The following is a 14,898-nucleotide window of genomic DNA, read 5'->3' as shown; positions in this document are numbered from 1 at the left end:
GCTAGGAACACCCTCATCATGCAGCAGCCACAAACCCTGTCCCGAGGCCGCCACAGAAATGTATACAGGTGTGGACATCTACTTATACCACTTTCATACTGCCGCCCCGGCAATATCCCGGGTTGTTAACTCGGGATATTGCCGGGGCACAGGGCAGTATAGATAACAAGATTCCTGGGTCGGGCGGGTTCATACTGCACCTGCCCGACCCGGGTTTTAGAAAAAAAAAAGTGTTAAAAAATATTTTAATTAAAAAAAAATACATAAGAAATGTTTACTTAACTTATTTTCAGCCAGCGGTGTCTCAGGTGCGTTGCCGGCTGTCAGGGGGACATCTGGGTACTAAAATGATGTCATTTCTAGTCCATTAGAAATGACGTCATTTTAGTACCCATATATATATCAGTATAGGTAGAGGGGTCACACACTGTGGGCTCATACAAAGCTGCCTTTGTTGAGGAAAACTATAGAACTTGTACAGTATTACAGCCATGGCATCTCTATTTCTCTTTATAGCCAGTGTGGGAGTAATGTGACTACAGGGATGTGACTGGGGCATTCTGGGATGAAAAGGAAAATAAACGCCACAAACATAACATCATCTTTCACATGACGTCCGTGGCTGATATCATCAGGGTTATTCCAGGTCTGTTCCAGAGTTCAGATCATTATAATGATAATTCTCACAGGATGTGTCATTCTGTAGATGTGCCTTGTACCAAGACATTAGCAGCCGTTCCTTTAAGTCCTGTAAGTTGAGAGGTGATCTTTATATCAGTAGTAGGGAAATGGATGGAAACAGTTATAAGAAAGAGTTGTAGAATATCTCAAATCCAGTAACTTACAGGATCCCAAACAGCAGGATTTACTGGGGAGAGATTGCATCAAACAAATCTTATTAGACTTTTTTGACTAGGTGACTAAAGGCACCTAGTCTATCTGGACTTTACTACGGCTTTTGACACTATCATACATTGTAGACTGTTAAATAAAAACTTGAAAGCTTGGGATTGGATTCTAAGTTGGTTGAATGGATAAGATCTTGGTTGCAGGCAGGGCTTCCACCAGAAATTGTGGGACCCAGTACAAATGTAACAGACAGGGCCACCCTCCTTCCTTCTCTTACCCCACCCTAATTTTTACAATTATTTTCTACCCAACATTTGCCTCCCCCCTTTCTCAACCATCACCCCCCCCCATCCCCTGTTCCATCAAAGCCCTGTAGGAGTACACTTAGCCCTCTGCGTATTCTTCCTGTCTTCTTTCGGCTCCCATCTATTGACAGCGCTGTGACATTATTAATTACATGACGTCAGCTCTCTGTCCGGGAGCCGGGCACTTGGCGGGCTGGGACTGGTGCAAATAGTGGCAGCTGTGGGGCAATAACATCTTGGAAGTGAAACAGACATGCTGCATACAAGGGGGCCCATTGCCACATCCTTAATTCCGCGCAGAGATCTCTCTTTACACCACCTCTCACATCTCAGGAGCAGCAGCTGCCTAGAAATGGCGCCCACTACTTCCCTTAATTCACTGTGGATGCCTCCTCCCCTAATACATTTGTTTGGCCCAGGGCTGGTGGGGCCCCACTCTGCTGTTGGGCCCGATACTGCTGTACTCCCCTGATGGCGGCCCTGGTTGCAGGATAGTAAATAGAGAGTTATAGTAAATGTAGTGCATTCACAGGAGGGAAAGGTTACCAGCGGAGTACCCCAGGGATCTGTACTTGGACCAGTGCTTTTTAATATATTTATTGGTGACATTGCAAATGGTATTGAAGGGAAAGTATGTATTTTTGCAGATGACACAAAGATATACAACAGGGTAAACACACCAAGGGGTAAATGTATCAATATGCGGGTTCTTCAACACCCGCGTGTTCAGCCTCTTCCGCGATTAAATTTCAAGCGACGCTGCATTGTAAAGGGTTAACTTCCCAAATTTAATCGCGGAAGAGGCTGAACACGCGGGTGTTAAAGAACCCGCATATTGATACATTTACCCCCAGGAGGGATAAAACAAATGATGGATGATCTAGATAGACTAGAGGAATGGTCAAAAGTGGCAACTACAGTTTAATGCCAAAAAAATGCAAAATCATGTACTTGGGTCTCAAAAACCCAAAGGTTAAATATAGTATTAATGGCATAATAATGGAAACTACTGAGGAGGAAAGGGATCTAGGAGTCACTATTTCAGGTGACATAAAGGCAGGTCAGTAATGTAACAAAGCAATGAGGAAGGCAAGTCAGATGTTTGGTTGTATAGGGAGAGTGATCAGTAGCAGAAAGAAAGAAGAAATAATACCTCTGTATAGGTCATTGGTACGGCCTAATTAGTAAGGCTAAAGAATCTTAATATGTATAGTTTGGAGAAGAGAAGCGAAAGGGGGACATGATAGAAACTTTAAAAAATATCAAGGTACAGGAGGGAAAAATTATTAAAAGGAAGAGAAGTGTTAGAAAACGAGGACATTTACTGAAACAGGAGGAAGTAGGTTCAAAAGAAATGTGAGGAAAAAGTTAGTGGATAAGTGGAAGAGCCTCCCATCAGAGGTGGTAGAGGATAATACAGTAGAGCAATGTAAACATGCTTGGGACAATCATAAGGATATCCTTACAAAGATCTAAGGATCAAATAGGGTTTGAGGTTACCATAGGTTAAAGATGGACAGACTAGATGGGGCAAGTGGTTCTTATCTGCCGTCAGATTGTATTTTGGATATGATCTGGGAAATTTGTAGGACAATTCAACATATACTGTATATATATAATGTTTCTTTGTTTTGTCTGTCAAAGCTTACCTTATCATTACAGACAGAATAATCAACTTGTTGGCACACGGACAAAAGCTGCATGTATGGGAAGTATTCCCTCTATTGTTTCACATGTTTATGTCACCTTACATGGTATGGTGACATTACACACGTGGCATATGATGAGACATGTGTTAAATCTGCGTTATGTGCCATATCCTATATGTATGTATTATATATTTTTTCACACGGATAAAGTCTTGCATGCAGTGGGGAAGGGACTGATGTGAATGAGTTCTCTGTACAGCGCTGTGGAATTAGTGGTGCTATATATATAAATAGATGATGATGATGATGATGCAGTAGTTGTAGCCGTCATTGAAGGATTTCTACGCTTTAAAATCAGCTCCAAGCGGCTCTGATGCCAAACTAGATTCACCCACCTTCTTCTCAGGCACTTCATCTTCCTAATATCGTAGCGTAGTGGGTACATAGTCACATGGCTATATATTGGATATTAATAATCCACCTACTTCATCATTTGAACCTGAAGTACCATCTTCTGGCTGCCAGGCTTCCAGGGCACTGGTAGGACAGATGGCTGTTGGTGATTGAAAACACAACTACAAACGCACATTGATAACAAAAAACGATTGCAACCTCACCAGGAAAAGTCTACACATCTACCTGCCCTACAAGGGAGTGAATAAGAGATATGGTGCCCCTGACAAGTTATTTGACTTGGATATGTTCATTAACGAAGGGAGATTCTAGCAATGCTAAGATCAATTAAACCCCTTCAATATACTAACATCAAATCTAATCTGCATCTTTCGTCATCCATCTCTCCCACTTACTTCTTGCCCTCAGATCCCCTTACATCATCATCATCATTTATTTATATAGCGCCAACATATTCCGTAGCGCTTTACAATTGGGGACAAACATAATAAACTAATAAACCAACTGGGTAAAACAGACAAAGAGGTGAGAAGGCCCTGCTCACAAGCTTACAATCACTGGCTCACCCCCATGTGTCAGTCGCTTGTCTGCCCCTTTCCCTTTAGATTGTAAGCTCTGGTGAGCAGGGCAAGTGTTAGTTGCACCGATGCTAATGGGAACAGGTTTCAGCTTGCGCTGAATATACTCCTTGCACCTCATTAACTGTCCAGGCTATCAGTAGCAGTGTTCAGAGTTGTAGTGTTATCTGTTTACTGTATTGTATGTTATACCATGTACTGTTATATCAAGTCTGTTGTTTGCCCTCTGTACCTCACTGCCGACCACGTGTGGAACCCTATAAATAAAGGTTAATAATAGCAATAATAATAATCTTCCAAGCTATATGATTTCTTTTACATTTACACTGTTTTATACAAATGTAGATTTTATTTGATAGTTGTCACTTTTTTGGTAAACAAATGTTGCCAGTTTGTAAATGTTATTTTGTTCAAAGTTGACATATTGATAAAATATTAAGACTTGAAAATAACAATAAAACAATCATGATAAATCAATGTGTGATCTGCAAAATGACAGAACTTTGCCAGAATTAACTTTTCAAAGCGGATCAGTGACCAGGTCGTCTCTTTCTGTAATACTTTGTGCAGAATGTCGTGTGAAAAATCACCGCTTGCTGCTGGTGGAGCGTTTTAATTCTCTGTACTGTTGTGGAGTATGGAAAAATACGTCCCGGGAGCGGGCACAGGATTAAAATGGGTCATACTTTATTCTTACTACAGAGCATAATGGACCCGGTCACAAGTCCTCTGTCCTACAAATATATCTATGTACAGTCAAACCTATATGTTGAAGTATGTAAAACTAAACAGAATTTTATACATATTCTAGAGATAATCATCATATATTCACTTAGAATTTTTTATTAGAAAAAGTTATTTGCACTTGTCGTTTATTTATTTAATATAATCATTAAAAATATTTATAACAAATTCCACCATGGCCTTAACTGTGAGGAGTTTGTAAGTTCTCTTTGTGGGTTTCCTCCGGGTGCTTCGGTTTCCTCGCACACTCCAAAAGCATACTCGTAGGTTAATTGGCTGCTATCAAATTGACCCTAGTCTCTGTCTGTGTGTGTATGTTAGGGAATTTATACTGTAAGCCCCAATGGGGCAGGGACTGATGTGAGTGAGTTCTCTGTACAGCGCTGCGGAACTAGTGGCGCTATATAAATAGATGGTGATGATGATGATGATAACAAATATTAAAATCACAAAACTAGTACATACTACATTATAAAATATACAATAACCGCATAATTGTAAAGTGCTACGGAATTGGCTGGCACTATAAAAATTAATGACAATTTATAAATCTTCCTATAGTGACAGGATTATTCTCTCTCAGATGAAACAAAATAGTCTGCAAACATCGCAAACTCCCATTGCCAGATCTGCTGTCTGAGTATCTACAGTGGCCCTCTCTAATCAGTCTATATATCAAGTTCCTGCTAGATTGAAGGTTTTCAATCGCTGTAATGGTAAATTCCTGTTAAGTCATCTGTCATTGCTGCGAACAGTGGCCGTAACAGGAATTAATTAACAGGCAAAAATGCAAATATTGTTAAATCGGCCCATAACACTCTACAATGTAGCAGAGCTGACAAAACCACAGCATGAACTATCCAAGGTACACAAGTGATGTGACAAGATATTGAATGGTCCCTATTTATTTGAAAGAAATTTGCAAATGCCATTTATTTATTATTAAGTCATAATTATTTAGTAATGTGCATTTTACACTAGAAAACTACCTAATTGGGCAGGGGTGTAGGGACCAGGGGACAGTCGCCCCCCCTATGATTTCTGTTGGGTGGGCAAAAACTGTGTTCCTGCCCCCCCCATGAACTTCTACACAAAAGCCTTCCTGCTAATTTCTGAAGTTATGGTATCTGTCCTAAACTTGTGAAACTTTTTAAAATGATAGATTGTCTTAGTATAACTACCAGATGTTCTTTAATATAGATTGCCTTAGTATAGATTTAATACAGATTGATTGATTTATTCATTTAAAAAAGTGTAAGTGTTCTGTTCATAAACATTTAATAAATAACCTGTATTGATGATGAATAACTGTTCACTTTACTTTTGCCCTGAATTTCTTGGGTGCGTCCAGTAACAAACATGAGATAAAGCAACTTAAATGTATAACACAAACCATAACCAGTGAGGCGGTGACTATAGATTTAAAAATACTCCCAATCAAATCAGTTTAGGCTGCCAACAAAATCGGAATAAAAACTAGGTTAATAACTATGACAAATGTAAATTTTTTAATATGAACAATTGAATTTATCTATCTTTCTAACAGCTATAGTACTTATTGGTAATTATTATTAATAATATTTATTTAATAATGTATAAATGTTTGGCCAACCCCTGAAACAATGACAAAAATTAACATAGGCTTTCGGAGTCTTTGTATCACGCTCAGCTCTGTCCTCGTGCCAGGAGCTCTGCACACTCATTTACTGCCCAAGTAGTTATATAGGGGTGAAAGCACACATGCAGGAACATTCAGAAGGCGAATCAGCGCTGTAAAGAGATGCAAAGTGTAATTTGGTACAATAGACTCTTATTGAAAACATTTGGTTTGCCAATAATATCAAATTATTATGTAATATATATTCAAATACAAATATTACCATTACGATTATGCAGCCCTAGTTATTGTAAGTGCATCAGTTTCTCAGTATGATTAAAGATTATTTCAGCAATGAGAATGGACGGACGCAATTGCAAATAATAATGATTTACGTACAGCTGGAGGTGACAAAACGCAATCAGCCAATCAGAAGCTGCAACATAGCGCTGCTAGTGTCATCGTCCTCATTGCGTATCGTTACACCAACACACCAGCACCCGCCAGAGATGCACCTGATGCTTCGACATCTAATTGTGTCGCAATTACATGCGCAGATCCGTCCTGTACTCAGCCTGCGTATATCCACCTCCCATTCTGCCTCTTCCAGATAAAGGAGACACGAGCCAACCATGTACATGTGCAGTATGGAAATGCGTATTTTAAGCAAATGATCGTTTAATCTTGTGGACAGTTGCAAGTGGTGCATTCAGGGCCCGATTCTTTAAGACTCGCAAAATAAACTTATTGTGCACTTTTTTAAATCGCACGTAATTCGAGCATTCACACATCTATATTCAACTACAAGTTCATCTGAAGAAACGTCTCTTGTTGTATACAGGTCTAGGACGGCTCTGTCTATACGGAACTTTATCGTATTGAGACACAATACACTGTATAATAAGAACAATACCTATGTGGAATATAAAGTTCCAGCAGAAACCAGAGAAAAATAAATGTATTCAATTATTGCAATCTGTTAATAATATATTAGTGGAAAAAACATTCAAAAAAAGTAGATATTTTTTCCCCATAAGATACATTTATTAGGATATAATTAATGTCTACTGTACATAAAATGCATTACTACAGTTGCTCCTGATTACAAACACGTTTTAGCTGTATACACAGCCATCGTCACTATCACTCAGACTCAAACTAGCCCTGACAGAAAAACAGGTACCTTTGAGATGCCCCAAGCTTGAATCAGGACTACATACATACATACGCCCAGTCCCCTCCGCGTTCCACCCATGAAATCGCAGACTGCCGTGATTATAATCCGTTTCTGACCATGCAAAGAAAAATCTATCGCAAAATACAGTATATATGGTGGGGGGGGGGGGTGATAGACTTGGATACATAGCATCATAAACATAATATTTAAATTATATTTTAATGTTAAATTTATGTTACATTAGTTTGCTACATTTGTGTAGTGTGTGACCAAGTTATCATGTTTTTTTTTTTCATTTCTTATTAGACTGCAATATTGTTTCTGTGTTTAAAGGTTCAACATATTAGGTCAACAATCATTTTACTGGGCAACAGATTTCCAACGGCAAAAAGTTAATTCCAAACACAAAACTGTTTTTAGAACGATGGAAAATGACAGCTCCTGACAGCCACAAGCATGGACAACATGGATGTATTTGTAACATATTTGTAACGTGTTACATACAGCTTTCATGGCACAGTTAGGGAGAGGATGAAAGGCTGGTTACTCGTTAGCTTTACAGTCATACAGTTTAATAGTATAACACCAAGCGTGAGTGACAGCAGATCATAGTTTGGTCAACAACACCCTTTTCTTTGTAACAGCTCTTAGACGCTCATTATTTATAATTGGGAACAGAGACAAGTTAAGCATTAACCAATGTAATCATAATTATAAGCACACAGACAAAATAACCTGTACAGATGCTTTAGACATTTGTTAGCTGCTGTTGCTATATAACCTGATTTGTATTGCATCAGTGTAGTTGTAGCCACAAATACAGTCAACTGACAAGTATGGTCAGCAAGTATTATTAGGAAAATAAGCCACTTTGCCATAGTAACTGAAGGGGAGAGACAAACTATTAAATTTATAATATATCTATATATTATTATAATTGTAATTTTTTTTAAAATAAATGTATTATCTGTCACCGTTGCAATAAGAGATGATAATTATAATATAATACTGTATTGAAGTGTCAGATACACAATAGAGATTACTGTCTGGACGGTATTATTAATAAATGTGAAAGTTGCATTTATCATATAAAACATAATTGAACACAAATATGAATTAAATTAATACACAAATTTGTTGTTTTCTTCTTTTAAAATTCAAATTAGAATCTTCTTTCCTGTAGTCCGAATGGAAATAACAATTATACAAGTTGGGATTTTATATAATATAATATATCAGATTCATAATGAATTAAGGACTGTCAGCTGGAGGGGCCAGTCCGCAATCAGCCAATCAGCACCCACAAGAGTACAGATTTACACATTTCAAAAAATACAATATTATAAGCCACATCAATCCACCATTTCACTTAAACCATATGGATATAGAGTCCTCACCTAATATCCAACAGGCTTCTCTGCATCATAGCTGTCTATATCTATCACCCCTCTTTCAGTTATTTTTATATGTTCTATTCCTGTTAGTCTTTCTGCTGGATGGTGTGATTCAGAATGTCTAGAAATACTATGGACCTGATTCATTAAGGAAAGTAAGGCAAAAAGTTTTCTCTTGGACAAACCATGTTACAGTGCAAGAAGTGTAAATTAGTTTATTATTTTGCACATAAGTTAATCACTGGCTGTTTATTCAAGTAGCGCACACATACATGATAGATTTATTTTTAGACTGAAATATAAAGTTGACGTAGGGCATGCCTTATCCAACTTATATATCTGTCCCCACATTTTAAATGTACCTCCCCTTCCAATGCAACATGGTTTTGCCAAGGTGCAAAGTTACTCCTTTTTTTGCTTTCCTTAATGAATCAGGCCCTATGTGTTTATATTCTATTCAATATATTTCTTCTGTGCGCTGTAAATCTGATTTTAAAAGATCTAATGGTTCATCCAACATATTGTAAATGATAATTGCACTCAAATACATAGATCACAATACAAATCTTATCTCTGTATTTTGCTCCTGTTACTAGATCTGATTTCACACACTCAATTAGTGATATAATTGCATGTAGTTCAAATATTCTTATTACATTTGAAACATCCACTAGGCCTAGAGGAAACCAAATTAACGAGGGCAATAGTAGTATTAGTGATTGTAGCTTCAGTCTTTAAAGGAAACTAGGAGCTAATAAATTCTTAGGATTATTCCGTTTCTCAAAAGTAATTGTAGGGTTTCTGCCTTGTTGTAATACTGCATCATTCTTTTTAATAGCTTTTTTAATTTCGTAAGTGGCGTCATTAAACTTCGGGATGAATGACACATTTCTGTCAATGGATAATTTCTCTGAAGAATGTGCTTTACTTTGTAAAAGAATGCTTCTATCCATTTGCCTAATTTCTTGCTGATTGCAGTAAAGTTTCTGGATAACCTCAACTCATGTTGGTACTGCGTGTTCATAAAATATCTTACCTGTTTAATCTTCTCAAATGCCCGTTGGGTATGTTCGTGATACACAGTTTAATGATGATCGCTCCTATACTACAAGTATATATAAGAATCCACAGATTTTTTCAAAAAGTAGATGGAAGCTTTGTGGTAAGTCTGTGACACACATACAGTTCCTTGTCTTGTTGCTTCCTCCTTCAGAATATTGGCAGATTATGCCCTTTTCCTACCTAGCATGTTACTAAAACCGTTATCCACTCTTATTATCTCCCACCTTGTCTACTACAACCTCCGACCGGTGCGGTGGAGTTTGTGGACTGTCCTCTGATCTACAAACTTTCAAGAGTTCTCTGAAAAACCACCTCTTCAGACAAGCTTATAATATTCCTCAACCACCCTCTTAACCTCACTACATTACCCTATTACCATCCGTTTCACAATTTCACACAACACAACTACCCCCTGACCAACATTGTTGTGTAACACATAATCACCCGAGTGATCACACAGGTCTCTGCCTCCCACATGATGAATGATCTCCTGAAATACTCTGTGCAGCTGTGAACATTTCAATAATCTGATTGGCTATAGGTTTCTTATCCCTGCCCACTTCACGTGAGGGATACGCTGGGGAACAGGAGGTGAAGCATGATTGCAAAAAGGTGATCAGACCTTATTAATACAGTTTTAAGGGTGATCCAAGTCCTCCAAGGCTGGGGGATCTGTACCTGATCCAGGTCCCTGGATAATAATGCATTGAATTAAACCAAACAGATCTGTCTCTGGGTTTCTATGTTTGCACACAGTGTGTGCGGTACAATAAAGCAGGAATGAGAGGTAGTGAGGTCATGCTACGATCAGAGCTTGATGTATTAATAGCCGAGGAGCTGAGTGGGTGAGAAACGGCCCCAGGTGTAAGATGACGCATAGAACTTGCACAGAAGTGTAGATCTTTAATATTCATAGGAAATCAAGATGTTAATAAGGATATAACATTTTTTTATATAGAATGTTCACATCTTTCAGCACAACGTATCACAGGTCTATTCATGGTCTACTGATGATTTATTCCCATTTAGTTTGAAATTAAATGAATTTGGGCTTAATCCTCTCATGTCTGTGGAGCTTCCGTCTACCTCTACATCTCTTGTCATGTCTGATGCTGATGTTTTCTGTATAGCTGTGATCTGTTCTGTTAATTGCATCCATCATGTATTATACTGCTCAAGTGTGCTCATGTGCCTGTTATTACGTTTACTGTATTAATGTATGCTATTTATGTCAATTATGTCCCTCACTGTGGAATCTGTGGTCGCCATACAAATAAACGATGATGATGATGATGAGATAACAATTTTTTTTTCTAATGTTTTTTTTTTCCACATCACTATATTAATTCAGCCCAGGTCATTGCAATTAGGAAATAAGTGGTGTTGAGGGAGTAGTCCTGTCTGTGTTGGTAGTAATGGTACATGGTGGATGGGATAATTAAAAATTAAATAAAAATAAAAATAAGATTTTGGCCAATTGCAGCCAATGGAAACATAACCCTTCTAGGGTCATATATAAATCACCAGAGGGTGACTATACCGTTAAATACACAACATAACCGATTTCAACCAGTACACCATATTGTGCTCCTGTTCTCCCGTTTGTTTCATAACTGAGCTAATTGTCTTTGTACATTAATTAAGTTAGACCAGGTAACCACAATTCTAACAGAAGTGGTTAAACGACAATAGAGCCGTGTGTCCCACGTAAATCAGGATATATGTGTGTGTGTGTGTGTGTGTGTGTGTGTGTGTATATATATATATATATATATATATATATATATATATATATATATATATATATATATATATATATATATATAGTTTTTATTATGTCCACTCTATAGAACAAATCAGGCAAGATGTTTATCTGAAGATTTCTATCATTAAATTATTGGTAGGAACTACATATGTTCCATGAAGGGGTTAAAAGAAATTCAGTTTTGGATCTATTTATAGTTTATAATGGTAGCCACACACTGGTCAAGCCTGTTGGTCAACCTAAGTGTGTCCAGGTACGGGATCATCAATCAATTTGCCCATGCAGGTGGGTGGTAATCTCGATGAAGTCTGGGCGTCTGCCGCTCATACCCGGATCACTGATGGTTTTACTACAGTTTGTTGGTCATAAGATAACCGCACACACACCAATGGCTCTCATCTTCCCACCCCATTGTCTAACATGCCCAATAATATATCTTATGAGCATTATCGTGCCTTTCAGCCAGTTTGGGGCCACACACATTGCAATATTGGGCCACCTGCCCTATATTTGTGGGATAAATCAGTCTGTGTGGCCAAGCTTAACATTAAATATTACAGTATATATCTGTCATATGAGTGTTGAAAATTATATTCTTTCTGTAACAGATTAATTAGGAGGTTCGGGTTATTAGGCCAATACATGCAGTTTCCTTTAGACAAACACTACTGGGTATCCACGGTTCAGTACTTCTGATGTATTAGGTATTTGTGTGAGAAATTCTCATTTACTTATTACTGATTCTGTCCTATAACTGTGACATTTGAATTAGTACTTACATAATTCATAGGACAATGTTGACAGCAAAAGAGACCAACTAGCCCATCTTGTCTTTTTAATAATTAATAGAAAACAAGAGTATATAAATCTGAACACTGAGAATGCCTCTGCTCTGTTAAATATATGTGTCCAGCGGGAGAATGAAAACTTTGAGAAAATTGTGAATAGCTGTATTTAATCACACACTAGCAATGTTGTTCTCCAATAAGCTCCAACATTCCTCTGTACCTGATTGCAGCAAGCTCACAGGTCAAGTAATAGATAGAAATACAAATAAAAGAAACTTGATACAGAAGACATGCTAGTTCTTCTTCTTCAGAGTCGTATCACTGACATTTAATAAATATGGAAAAGTGGAGGCTGTTATATTACATTTAGGAGCTGAGCACACAATGGAGTCAATGCAGGAGTCAGTCCATAATCATCTATACTACAGACAATTTGGAAGGAAAATGATGATATATGGGATGATATATAAGAATGTCCAGTTACAAGTTATATAGGTAGAAGGACTTATTTATTATAATGTTGCTCACAACATACAGGAGTAGGATCCTCCAAGCAAAGGTATGGACAGAAAAATGGCCGAATAGACCAGCTGAAGTCAGGGCCTGACGAAAGTAAGATCATTGAGGTCAAAGCAGAGGATAGGGACTGGAGAAGTGTAAGTTCATCAAGGTCAAAGCTGAAGTCAGGTACTGGAGAAGGGTAAGATAATCAAGGTCAAAGCCAAGAACAGGTACTGTGTCACAAATCGGGATCTTAGCCGCACTTACCTCATCCGCCGCTGTCATATCACGGCTACCTGGGTCCCTTCTGGTCGTCTGCAGCATTCCCACTGTTTGTAAACAAACACATACTGTTTGTTCTGCTGCATGGGCGCGGCCATCTTGGATGCAGTCAGGTGATCATTCTAGACCAACCAGATTCAGAAGCTGTGATCACATGAACTGATCAGCCAATAGTTGTTTGGTACATCCTATTTAAACCTGCTGCTGTGATCTGTTCATTGCCAGAACAACACACTTCTCTCCAGAGGATAGTTCTTGGTTCCAGTGTGCCTGTCAGCATTTCCAGACTGCTCATTTCCCTGCTATAGTTCACATTCAGCAAGAACATGAGCAGGAAGATCATCCAGCCTGCTAGTTCCTGTTTCAGTCCTGCTCCAGCTAGGCCCAAGGGTCCCGAATTGGATCAAGAAATTCAGACGACCGTGACATACTGGAGAGGGGTAAGATCATCAACGTCAAAGCAGAGGACAGGTACTGGGGAAGGGTAAGATCATCAAGGTCAAAGCCGAGGACAAGTACTGGAGAAGGATAAGATCATCAAGGTCAAAGTCAAGGACAGGTACTGGAGAAGGATAAGATTATCAAGGTCAAAGCCGAGGTCAGGTGCTGGAGAAGGGTAGCTCATCAAGATCAAAGCTGAGAACAGGTATTGGAGAGGAGTAAGATCATCAAGGTCAAAGCCGAGAAAAGGTACTGGAGAGGGGTAAGATCATCAACGTCAAAGCAGACAGGTACCGGGGAAGGGTAAGATCATCAAGGTCAAAGCCGAGGTCAGGTACTGGAGAAGGGTAAGATCATCAAGGTCAAAGCCGAGAACAGGTATTGGAGAGGGGTAAGATCATCAAGGTCAAAGCCGAGAACAGGTACTGGGGAAGGGTAAGATCATCGAGGTCAAAGCCGAGAACAGGTACTGGAGAAGGGTAAGATCATCACGGTCAAAGCAGAGGTCACGGTTGGAAAGAACACAATGTTCTAGGTCACTAGCTAAAGTCAAGGGTTGGATAAAACAGGGTGGTCCAGAAAGCCAACGTTCAGCAATAAAGTACCTGCAGACAGAGGCATCCTCAAAGCTAATGATGGTGTGCCGAGAACAGGTGCCTTAATTAGGAGGAATACAGGTGTAGCCACTAATGAGGATTGATGCCATTATCCTGTGCCAATTCCAAAAAACTCTGAGAGATGAGTTGCTGGGACCAAGGCATGTTGTCATCTCATACTGACGGCACACACATCTTAACATGACGCTGAGACAAGCAATGATGACAGGAGGGCTAGCATTGTCACACATGTACATGTTCTGTGAAACTGGCCCGGCGAAGCTGTAAATTAACTATAAATGAAGTATCTAAGTATTTTTAATAATAAATTAAAGATTTGTAACATCTGGGGGTCATTTATGTCATTAAATAAAACCAATTTGTTTAAATTAAGAGTAATTAGTTAAGTAAACCCTTAGATTGTACGCTCCCTTGAGCAGGGCCATCTCTCCTCCTGTTTCCTTCACTTCTAACTCTGCTATCCAGCTACCTTTCCCCCCACCCCTCTGGGGGTCTCCCCGTCATCCGTGCCATTCCTCCTGGGCTCCAGCGCTTGCTGGTCTTCCCTCCCCCTCTCTCTAGCTGTGCTTTGAGCTTACAGAGTTACTGTGCTTATTGTTATTGTACCGTGCTGTCCCACCTTGTATTGTACTTGTTTGTCCCTGTACGGCGCTACGGACACTTTGTGGCGCCCTATAAATAAAAATTAATAATAATAATAATTCAGAACATGTGTAATTAAATATGCATCTATTT

The sequence above is a fragment of the Mixophyes fleayi genome, chromosome 10, assembly GCF_038048845.1.
Source record: "Mixophyes fleayi isolate aMixFle1 chromosome 10, aMixFle1.hap1, whole genome shotgun sequence".
In the NCBI taxonomy this organism is placed as follows: Eukaryota; Metazoa; Chordata; class Amphibia; order Anura; family Limnodynastidae; genus Mixophyes; species Mixophyes fleayi.
This window is presented reverse-complemented; position numbering follows the sequence as displayed.